Below are 10,389 nucleotides of genomic sequence, written 5' to 3' on the forward strand. Positions count from 1 at the left end.
GGTAATTATAGATTGAGGATGTTGCCCAAAAAAAAAATGTTCAGGAAGGTCCCATGTACCCTTCACCCAGTTCCTTCACTGGTAGCATCTTGAATAACTGTAGTATAATACCAAAGCCAGGAAAACGACATTGGTACAATCCACAGGGCTTATTCAGATTCCACCATTTCGTGTGTGTGTGTGTGTGTGTAGTAAAAAGAGTGGATATATGTATATGTATAACTGATTTATTTTACAGCAGAAACTAACACAACATTGTAGGGACTTACCTGGTGATCCAGTGGTTAAGAATCCGCCTTCCAATGCAGGGGATGCAGGTTTGATCCCTGGTCGGGGAACTAGGATCACACATGCTGCAGGGAAACTAAGCGCGCGCGCCACAACTGCTGAGCTCACATGCCTCAACAAGAGAGCCTGCGTGCCGCAAACTACAGAGCCCATGCACCCTGGAGCCTGCACGCCACAACTAGAGAGAAGCCTGCACACCACAATGAAGAGCCCACACCGCAATGAAAGATCCCATGTGCTGCAACTAAGACCCGACGCAGTCAAAAAAATAAAGAAAACATATTTTTATAAAAGAACAATGTAGCAGATAAACTTATTTTAAAAAAACTAACAACATTGTAACTATACTCCAATAAAAATTAAAATATATATAGAACATTTCCATAACCACAAGGTTCCTTCATGCTGTCGCCTTATAACCACATCCACCTCTCACCTCTTCCCCATCCCTACCCCCTGGCAGCCACTGCTCTGTTCTCCATCTCTATAATTTTATTTTAAAAATATTATATAAATGGAATCAAATCAAAGTTTGTGACCTTTTGAAGTTGGCTTTTTTCACTTAGCATAAGCGAGTGAGAGCCATCCAGGTGGTTGTGTGTGTCAGTAGTTCCTTTCTTTTTATTGCTAAGTAGTATCCCAAGTATGGGTGTACCATGTCTGTTTAACCATTCACACAAGGAGGGACATCTAGGCTGTTTCCAGTTTGGGGCTATTACGAATAAAGCAGCTATAGACATCTGTGTATAGGTTTTTATGTAAACATAAGTTTTCATTTCTCTGGAATAAATGCCCAAGAATGCAACTGCTGGGTCCTGTGGTAACTGTATGTTTCATTTTAAAAGAAACTGAAACTCTTTTCCAGAGTGGCTGTACCAGTTTGCATTCCTGCTAGCAGTGTACGAGTGAGCCAGTCTCTCCACATCTTCGCCAACATTTGGTGTTACCTTTTTTTTTATTTTTTAATTTTAGCCATGCTGATAGGTGTGCGGCAATACTCATTGTGATCTTAATTTGCGTTTCCCTAAGGGCTAGATGTTAAACATCTTTTTTTCTTGGCTGTGTTGGGTTTTTGTTGCCACGCGCGGGCTTTCTCTAATTGCGGCAAGCGGGGGCTACTCTTCCCTGAGGTGCGTGGGCTTCTCATTGTAGTGGCTTCTCATTGCGGTGGCTTCTCGTTGTGGAGCATGGACCCTAGAGCACACAGGCTTCAGTAGTTGCGGCACACAGGCTTAGTTGCTCTGCAGCGTGTGGGATCTTCCTCAGCCAGGGATCAAACCCATGTCCCTTGCACTGGCAGGCAGATTCTTAACCACTGTGCCGCCAGTGAAGTCCCTAGATGTTGAACTTCTTTTCATGTGCTTTTTTGCTGTCTGTGTATCGTTTTTGGTTAATTATCCATTTAAATCTTTTGTCCATTTTCTAACTGGCTTGCTTCTTTGTTTTTAGATTTCTTTATATATTCTGGATACAAGAACTTTGTCAGACGTGTGGTTTGCAAATACTTTCTCTACAAGCTGGTCTTTTCATTATCTTCACAGGGATCTTTTGCAGAGCAATAGTTTCTAATTTTGATGAAATCCAATTTATTTTTTCTTTTATCGACTGTTTTTGGGTTGAGCCCTACGTCCTGCATTTTTTCTAATATTTTTATAGATGTAAGTTTTATGTTTTAGGCCTTGATCTAGTTTGAGTAATTTTTTTTTAAGGTTTTTGGGATCTTTTTGTTTGGTTGGTTTGGTTTGGTTTTTTTTGGCCAAGCTGCTTGAGGGATCTTAGTTCCCTGACCAGGGATCAAACCCGGGCCCCTACAGTGGAAGCATGGAGTCCAGGACCACCAGGGAATTCCCTTGAGTAAATTTTTTTATAAGGTTGGGGTTTAGGTTGAGTTCACTATTTTGCCTGAGGATGTCCAATTGATCCAGCACCCTTGATCAAAAGTTACCCTTCTTCCACTGAACGATGTTTGTACCTTTGTCAAAAATTAGGTTTTTGTATGGGGGGCATATTTATGTGGGTTGATTAAGACTTTCTTTTTTTAACATAATCACCATATCAATATCACACTTAACAAATGAACAGTGATTTTATAACATCCCCTAGTATCCAGTTCATATTCGGATTTTTCCAGTTGTCTCAAAGATGTTTTTATTTTATTTTTTAATAATTGGCTGGTTTGAATCAGGATCAAAATAAGATCCACACGTTGCACTGGGTTTTCACATCTCCTAAGTGTACGGCAGTCCCTCCCGGCTCCGGCCTGGGGATGAGGATGCCCCTTTCCTTTGTTTCTAACCACGAGGCAGTTAAAAGGTGATGAGTGCAGTTAACTGAAACACCAGTAACAAAGTGGCCTGGCTTTGGGGGCCGGGGGCCGGGGTGGGGGACAAGTGTAAAAGGAACTGGCTTTCCTGGGCTTTGTTTTTGTGGAATCCTGAAGTCGCTCAACTTAGAGGCATGTGGTTCAATAAAACAAGACTCGGTGATATTGGTACTTATGGCCCGACCACAGCCCACCAGCTGTGAGATCTAGGGCAAATCCCTAAGCGTCCAAACCAGTTTCCATAAAATGAATACTGATGATACCTCGTCAGGAGGATTTAATGAGAACGTCTGTACCTGTGCCTTATAAACGACAACGTTATTCCACTGCCAGACTTCTCTTTTTTCTTTTCTGTTGTCTTTAAAATTATACACAAGCTAATACTAATTGAGAACTTAACCCTTGCCAGTCACTGTTCTAAGCGTCTTACGCATCTTGACTCATCTAATCCTCACGATTACCTCAATGTTCTTACTGTCCCCACTTGCAGTTGAGGACCTGGAGACCCAGGAGTTCAGAAACACCTCAGTCCGCTTGGCTACTGAGGAGCGGAGCTGCGGTCCTGCCCCCAGGCATCCTGCTCAAGTCCACGCTTTTTACCTTCCACACTCGTGCTTCGAGACCGCAGGATTCTGTTCCTCGAAGGCACTGACACTACTGTGTGCAGAGTGGCTTCCACCGCACACCCTACACGGTCTCTGGGAAGGGAGCTAGAAACGGAACCAGTTACGGACAGAGTGATGGTGAGGCTGCTAATCACTGTTATTCATTCCTTGAAGAGTTTTGCGTGGTTTATGAATAATGACTCTGTAACAATGGCTCATCTTCCTATAAGCTCCCCCTTTGTCCCCCGACCCCCAGCCCCGCACTAGGACTTGTAGTTCATCCCTACTGCTCTCCATGCAACTTCCAAACTGCCCAACCCGGCTTTCCACGTCCTCTACCAGTTCGCTGTTTCTTTTGGATAACTCATATCTTTCCTTCATCTGACAAGTATGGATCTAGTGCCTTCTATGTATGTCAGGAACAGTGCCAAGCTCTAAGGATACCATAGTGAACAAGACAGACATGGCCCCTGCCCCCAGGGAATCCATTCTAGTCGGAAGACACACAAAGAAAACATAGACCAAAATCACCAGACCGTGAAGCGCGAAGGACAGAAACAGGTTTTTATGCCTTGAGGGTAGGCGGCATCCTCATCCCCACTGCCTCCTGTGCCTCCATTTGTGCGCTTCCTCCGCATCGCCTCCTAAGACCTTGCCTGTCCTTCCAGCCTCTACATCCTCTCTCCAGATGACCTCAATCCCTCCCTTCTTCATTCACTCATTCGACAGATACTTATTGAGCTACTGTACGCAGGCGCCGAGTCAGACGGCGGGAGGCAGCGGAGGATAACTAAGCCACTATCTTCTCTGACCTTCTGGTCTCTTTGGGGGCCGGGCAGCTCACAGACCATAGGCATGTAATGGCTGGTGAATTGGGGGCCTGAAAGAAAAGCCACGGTATATCCAAGCTGGGTAATGTGAGGAAAATTTAATAAAAGGGTCACCTCCAAGGGTGTGGGCCAGGTATAGGGGAGCACAGCATAGGTAGCCAGACCTGGGTGACTGAGAGGGAGGGGAGTGAGCAGTTACTAGAACCTGGAGAGAAGCCGAGGTGAGACCCTTCTGCTTCTGCTAAGAGCTGAGGCTGTGGCCATTGAGGGGCCAGTGGGCGGCAGCCACCCTGCAGGGAGAGAGCCAGTACGGGGATTAATGCCCTGGCCTCCTGCCCCCTCCCACCTTCCGGGATCCTGCCTGTTCTCTGCTGAACAGAAGCCAGAGGGCGTGGGGCCTGTCCCTGCAGGCAGAGCGGCCAGCCTCCCAGGGCCCTGCGCCGGATGGAGAAGTGGTGAGTGAGCGGATCTGGAGGGGCTGGGTACTGAAAGGGTGCCATTTTAGAAAGGGTGGGGAAGGAGAGCTGTTGGAGCAGGGCCCCGCGTGCATCGATGGGACCAGCTGCATGGAAAAGCATTCCAGGGAGAGGGAAGAGCCAGCACGGGAGCTCTGAGGCAGGGTGTGGGCTCCTCGACCCTGGAGAGCGGTGGGAGAGGGGGCCGGGGAGGAGCAGGGCCCAGTCAGTGCAGAGCCTCCTGGGCCTGAGTCAGGGCTTTAGGTGCTCTTCAGAGAGAGAGATGGGTAGCCAGGGAGTGACAGCAGTTGACTTAGCTTATCAAAGGGTCATTCGAGCTCCTGGGTGGCATTCTGGCCGGAGGGACACCATTTCTCTTCAGTAATTTTCACATAGTCTGGCACTTAGCAAACGTGATGGAACTGGGGGGAAGTGAGTCTCCTCAGTGAGTTGGAACTGGGGGGAAGTGAGTTTCCTCCTCTCCCCACAGGAGAGCCAACAAGGCCGAGAGTGACTACTCCCTGCAGACTGAGCCCTGTACCAGTACCAAGGGGAGAGGAGGAAACACAAACACGGATAACTCCCTCCCCCTGAGGTGTATCCCTCCCCCTGGGGTGTTCGTCAGGGAGACAGATAAACACTGGAACCTGTTTAACACCACTTACCAAGACGGAGGAACCACTGTCAATAGAGGGTCGAGTTGAGGACTTGAGGACTTGAGGGATAAAGGCTGTGCTGAGGTCTGAATGGGGAGTGGTGAGTAAGTGAAGCTTCTGAAACAGGTAAGGACAGGGGAGGGCGGAGATGGCTTGAGGGGAGGCGGAAGGGCAGGTGACCCAGTGACTGCCCCAGCACAGCCCCTGAGGCCCCTGTGCCCTCCTGTTGCGGTCTGGTCTTCTCTTGTGAGGCTACTTTGGTGTCAGCGGTCACCAGCCTTCTCCTTTAAAAGATGGCGGAAGCCCCCTCCGTGGTATTGGCCCTCAGATTGAACCCCCGCTGGGCAGGTTGGGTTTTGGAGCGCGTCTGCCGGCTCTGTACCAGGGTTGCCCCAGGAAAGGGGTCATTTGGACTGGTGGGGTCCAGGGCTGGAAGGGGCCCTGGCCCAGCTCCTTTACCCAGGTGAGTTGCTGATGATTTGAGAAGCTTTTAAATAGAAGGGCCGGCATCCTCAGAGGCTCTTAGAAGTGTTTGTATGGGGACAAGAGGAATGACCCGAGCCCTGTCAGTTATGTCATCACGAAAGAGCCCTGGGGCCCCAAATTGTAGTGGTATTTCTTTTGGATTTTGTTAGGCGTTCATTTATGAATTTTCTTCAGCCACTGATAGTGGGGTCTATCATTCTTCGGTTTTACCCAGGCTTGTACTGAAACAAGTTTCTAATTCTCTGAACATCACCTGACAGTGCCTGGGTACAAGTGGGGAGCAGCTGGCCTGAGGGTAAAGATTTCCCATGGGCACTGTCACTCCTGGAATCAAGTTCAAGGTATTTTTCTTCCTCTTGGAGCAGGGGGCTCACCGTCATCTCCATTTTATTACGGTTTTTTTTTTTCCTACTTTACTAAAAAGTTATTTAATTTTGGGCTTCCCTGGTGGCGCAGTGGTTGAGAGTCCGCCCGCCGATGCAGGGGACACGGGTTCGTACCCCGGTCCGGGAAGATACCACATGCCGCGGAGCGGCTGGGCCCGTGAGCCACGGCCGCTGAGCCTGCGCGTCCGGAGCCTGTGCTCCGCAACGGGAGAGGCCACAACAGTGAGAGGCCCGCGTACCGCAAAAAAAAAAAAAAAAAAGTTATTTAATTTTGAATAGATAATATATGTACACAGTATAACATTTAAAAGACAGAAAAAGATATAAGTAATAACTAAGCATCCCCCTCCTCCCCTCTCTCCCAGACTCTCAGTTCTCCTCCTTGGAGGCCTCCAGTATGTTGATATCAATATTATCTTATGTATTTTCCCAGAAATAGTCTATGCATTAAACACAAATGCCCGTATATACTTTCTTCCCTTTTTATATAATGGTAGATAATACCCATGTATAAACTATCCATGTTTTTTATTTCCCACTTCTCAGAGTATATTTGGTGATAGTTCCATGCTAATAATAAGAAGCTTCTTCTGTTTTATGGCTGCATCGTGTCCCATTGTATGGCTTTACTGTAGCTTATTTATTTAACCTGCTCCTGGTGGATGGACACTTAGGTAGTGTCCAGCCTTCTGTTCTTTCAAGTGTCGATGCGATGAGTAACTTTGTGCCTCTGTGATTTCACTGCACGTGCCTACTAACTGGACAGATGTGCAAGCAGGTGTGCCTTCCACAGCCTCTTTCCACCCCCATGCTCAGACATCTCTGACCACCTTCACCAAAGCCTGCTCCCTAGTAGTCATCACGCTGGGAGTCCTTCAAAGTAAAAGCAGCTGAGGGACCAGGCTCTAAAGCCAGATTACAGGGTTTCTCAACCTCAGTACTACTGACATTTTGGGCTGGCTTTGCTTGTTGTAGGACATTTGGTAGTAATTGTGACCTCCACCTGCTAAATGCCCTTAGGAGCCTCCCAGGTCTGACAAAAAAATGTCTCCAGACATTGCCAAAGGTCCCCACCCCCATAAGAACCACTGAGTTAAAATTAGGTACCAGGGCTGTGTGTTCAGGCACCAGTGAGAGGCCTGTGGAAAAGAATTGGGAATAGTAGAGATTATTTTTCCCTCTCAAATCAGAATATATCTTCTTCAACTGTTTCCTTTGTTTAATTCCTTCACGGCTAGACCACAGGAATGTTCTAGAAGACAGTGTGTGTAACACTTCAGAGCTTGCATAGGAATCCTGGCTGTGCAGCTTGCTAGCTCTGTGACCTTGGGCAAGTTACTTGCCTTTCCCTCTGTTTTCTCATCCATAAACTGGGGATAATAAAAATACCTACATCCTGGGTTGTTGGGAGGGTTCCTTGAAATTATATGCGTGAATGCTCGGAACAGTGCCTGGTACATAACAAGTTGTGGCAGGATGGGTTCCCGGGAGACTGAGATTTGTGTGCAGGACGTGTCTGGGGAGAGCCTTCAGGATGCACACCTGTGGGGTAAGGAGGGGAGGTGGCGGGACAGAGGGAGAAGCTGGGCCGCCCTGGGGAGCCCTGGAGCTATGAGGCATCTTCAGAGTTGCCCTGAGTTGGAAGGAGGGACCGTCGGCGAATGTGGGCCACCCCCAGGGAGCAGGCATGACCTTGGGTGAGCTGGCTGTCTCATGGAAAGAGCAGCCGCATGGGGTGGGGGTGGGGGGTGGGATGAATTGGGAGATTGGGATTGACATATATACACTAATATGTATAAAATGGACAACTAATAAGAACCCGCTGTATAAAAAAATAAAATAAAATTCAAAAAAAAAGCAGTTGCATGGAAAGGACGGTCCAGGAAAGGACCCAGGTGAGCGCAGTCAGCCGCTGCGGGAGCCACACCTTCAGTCCTGAAAAGGGAGGGGTGTCAGGGCAGCAGCAGGGCGTCCACGGTGTGAGCGCTCATTGGCCAGTATTGTGAGGCTAGATTCCAATAGAAGCAATAGTGCTTCTACACTGCGGACACCAGGAGTGACAGCCAGCCTAGCAGCACCCCGTGCCTCCTCTCAGTACCCTGCTTACCCCTACCCTGCTCGCTCCTCTTACTGCCTTCGCAGGAGAGGGGCTCATAGCCACCCCAGCCACCGTGCCCTTGAGGCAGAGGGCAGAGCAGCCCGTGCTGGTTGGCTCTTCCCCATTCTCCAGCTCTGTGGCCTAGGCCAAGTCGCTTGGCCTGTCGGGAATTTAGCTTCTTCACTGGTACCTGGATGCTGCCTGCCCAGAGAGGGGTGGGGTGATTAAATGGGATACTGCACAGCAGCAGTTCTCAAAGTTCGGTCCTTGAGTCATCAGGACTGGCAGCCGCATCTGGGGACTTGTTAGAAATGTGAATTCTGAGGACCCACTGCGAACTCACTGAATCAGGAGCTCTGGGAACGAGACCCAGGGATCTGTGTTTTCAAAAAAGTCCTCCAGTGATTTCTGATGCACGCTCTATTCTGAGAAATACTGGCAGACGGGGCAGCACTTAGCTCTGTGCCAGGATCCTAAAGGGACCCCTGTCAACCTCAGCAGAATCTGAACCTGAACTCCACCTCCTGGGCTTGAGGTCAGGCACCTATGAGTAGAGTGCCACCTGCTGGTTACAACCTGTCTCGCGCGCACACACGAGATTCACACAAGGGATTCAGGCTAGACCCATGGGGCAAGGACAGCAGTGCTCGACACCAAGGCAAGTGACACAGACGTCCTTTCCTCACTCTCCTCCACTGTCCCTGGAGAAATCAGGTTAAAGTGAATGTCAAGGGCAGCTTTAAATGGCCAAGAGGTCACCAAAGATATCAGCAGTGTGTGTGTTTGTGTCAGCGATAACAGGTACCCTTTCCCAAGGGTTTGAGTGTCAGACACTGTAGGAGAAACAGGCAAACAGACAGCAGCCCCCCTTCCTCTGCACGCTTGTGCATGCACTCCCTCCAGGGTCACAGGGCTCAGGGCAGCCTTGATGACCTGGTCACAGGCCAGCAAGGAGGGCCAACCACAGTGCTGTGTCCCATGTGGTCACCTGCTCTGTTTGACCACCCGGCTCCCCTGGGTGGGAGAACTTTGAATTCTCCTGCCTTATATTCCAGTTACGTGTGTGTGTGTGTGTGTGTGTGTGTGTGTGTGTGTGTGTGTGTGTCTCCTGCACTTGACTGTGAGCCTCTTGCCTGGCTCCTGGCCTTGCACTGGGTGCCCCCTGCCTCACTGAACTGTGGGATTGAATTGATAGAGGTTTGTGCTACCTCAGATATTTGGAACAAATTCTGGAAAGTTTTGAGCCAAAGGGCAGGAAGATCACAGATAGGGTAGGAAAGAGACAGACAAACAGAGAGGGAGGAAGCAGGAGACTACCAAACCCTTTCTGAGTGGCTCAGGAAACAAACGAGAGTGACAAGAAGTGGCAGGAGATCGACCGCTGCTGTGAGGAAATCTTAAAGGAGACCAGAGGCTCAGTCTGGAGAAGACAAGATTGAAGAAATACAGTTTTCAGGAATGAGAAGGGAGCATCCTGCAGTTGGGGTGCCAGTGGCATCCCACCCCTGAGAGCAGCACTGAACGCGTGCTCCCACACTAAAGTGGGAGGAATTAAAAACAGCAAGTCTGCTGGGTCCCCACTCCGTGCGTAGATCCCTCCTAGGCCCTGAGAACCCTGTGCAGGGAGCTCGCTGTTTAACAACAACAACAAAAACCCCAGGGGCTTCCCTGGTGGCGCAGTGGTTAAGAATCCACCTGCCAACGCAGGGGACACGGGTTCGAGCCCTGGTCCGGGAAGATCCCACATGCTGCAGAGCAACTAAGCCCGTGCACCACAACTACTGAGCCTGAGCCTGTGCTGTAGAGCCCGTGAGCCACAACTACCGAGCCCGTGTGCCACAACTACTGAGGCCTGAGTGCCTAGAGCCCGTGCTGCGCAACAAGAGAAGCCACTGCAATGAGAAGCCAGCACACCGCAACGGAGTAGCCCCCGCTCTCCAAAACTAGAGAAAGCCCGTGGGCAGCAACAAAGATCCAATGCAGCCAAAAAAAAATAATTAATTAATTTAAAAAACCCCTAGAACCATAAGGCTTTCTCCTGAGGGAGGGCTCTCCAGGTGGGCGGGACAGTGAACAGGTTGGTCCTAACTGGCTTCTGCCACCCTGGCCCCCAGCTGTGCTGTTCCTTCTCGTTGTGTGATCCACATTTGACAGAAACATTTCCAGTGGCCCCAGTAGCACAGGAACAGGCTGGAGAGCCCAAGGAGGGTGCTGAGGATGGAAGGAGATCAGAAGAGGAGCAAATGTGGAGTGCAGGTCGCT

Source organism: Phocoena phocoena, chromosome 10 (genome assembly GCF_963924675.1).
Source record: "Phocoena phocoena chromosome 10, mPhoPho1.1, whole genome shotgun sequence".
Lineage (NCBI taxonomy): Eukaryota > Metazoa > Chordata > Mammalia > Artiodactyla > Phocoenidae > Phocoena > Phocoena phocoena.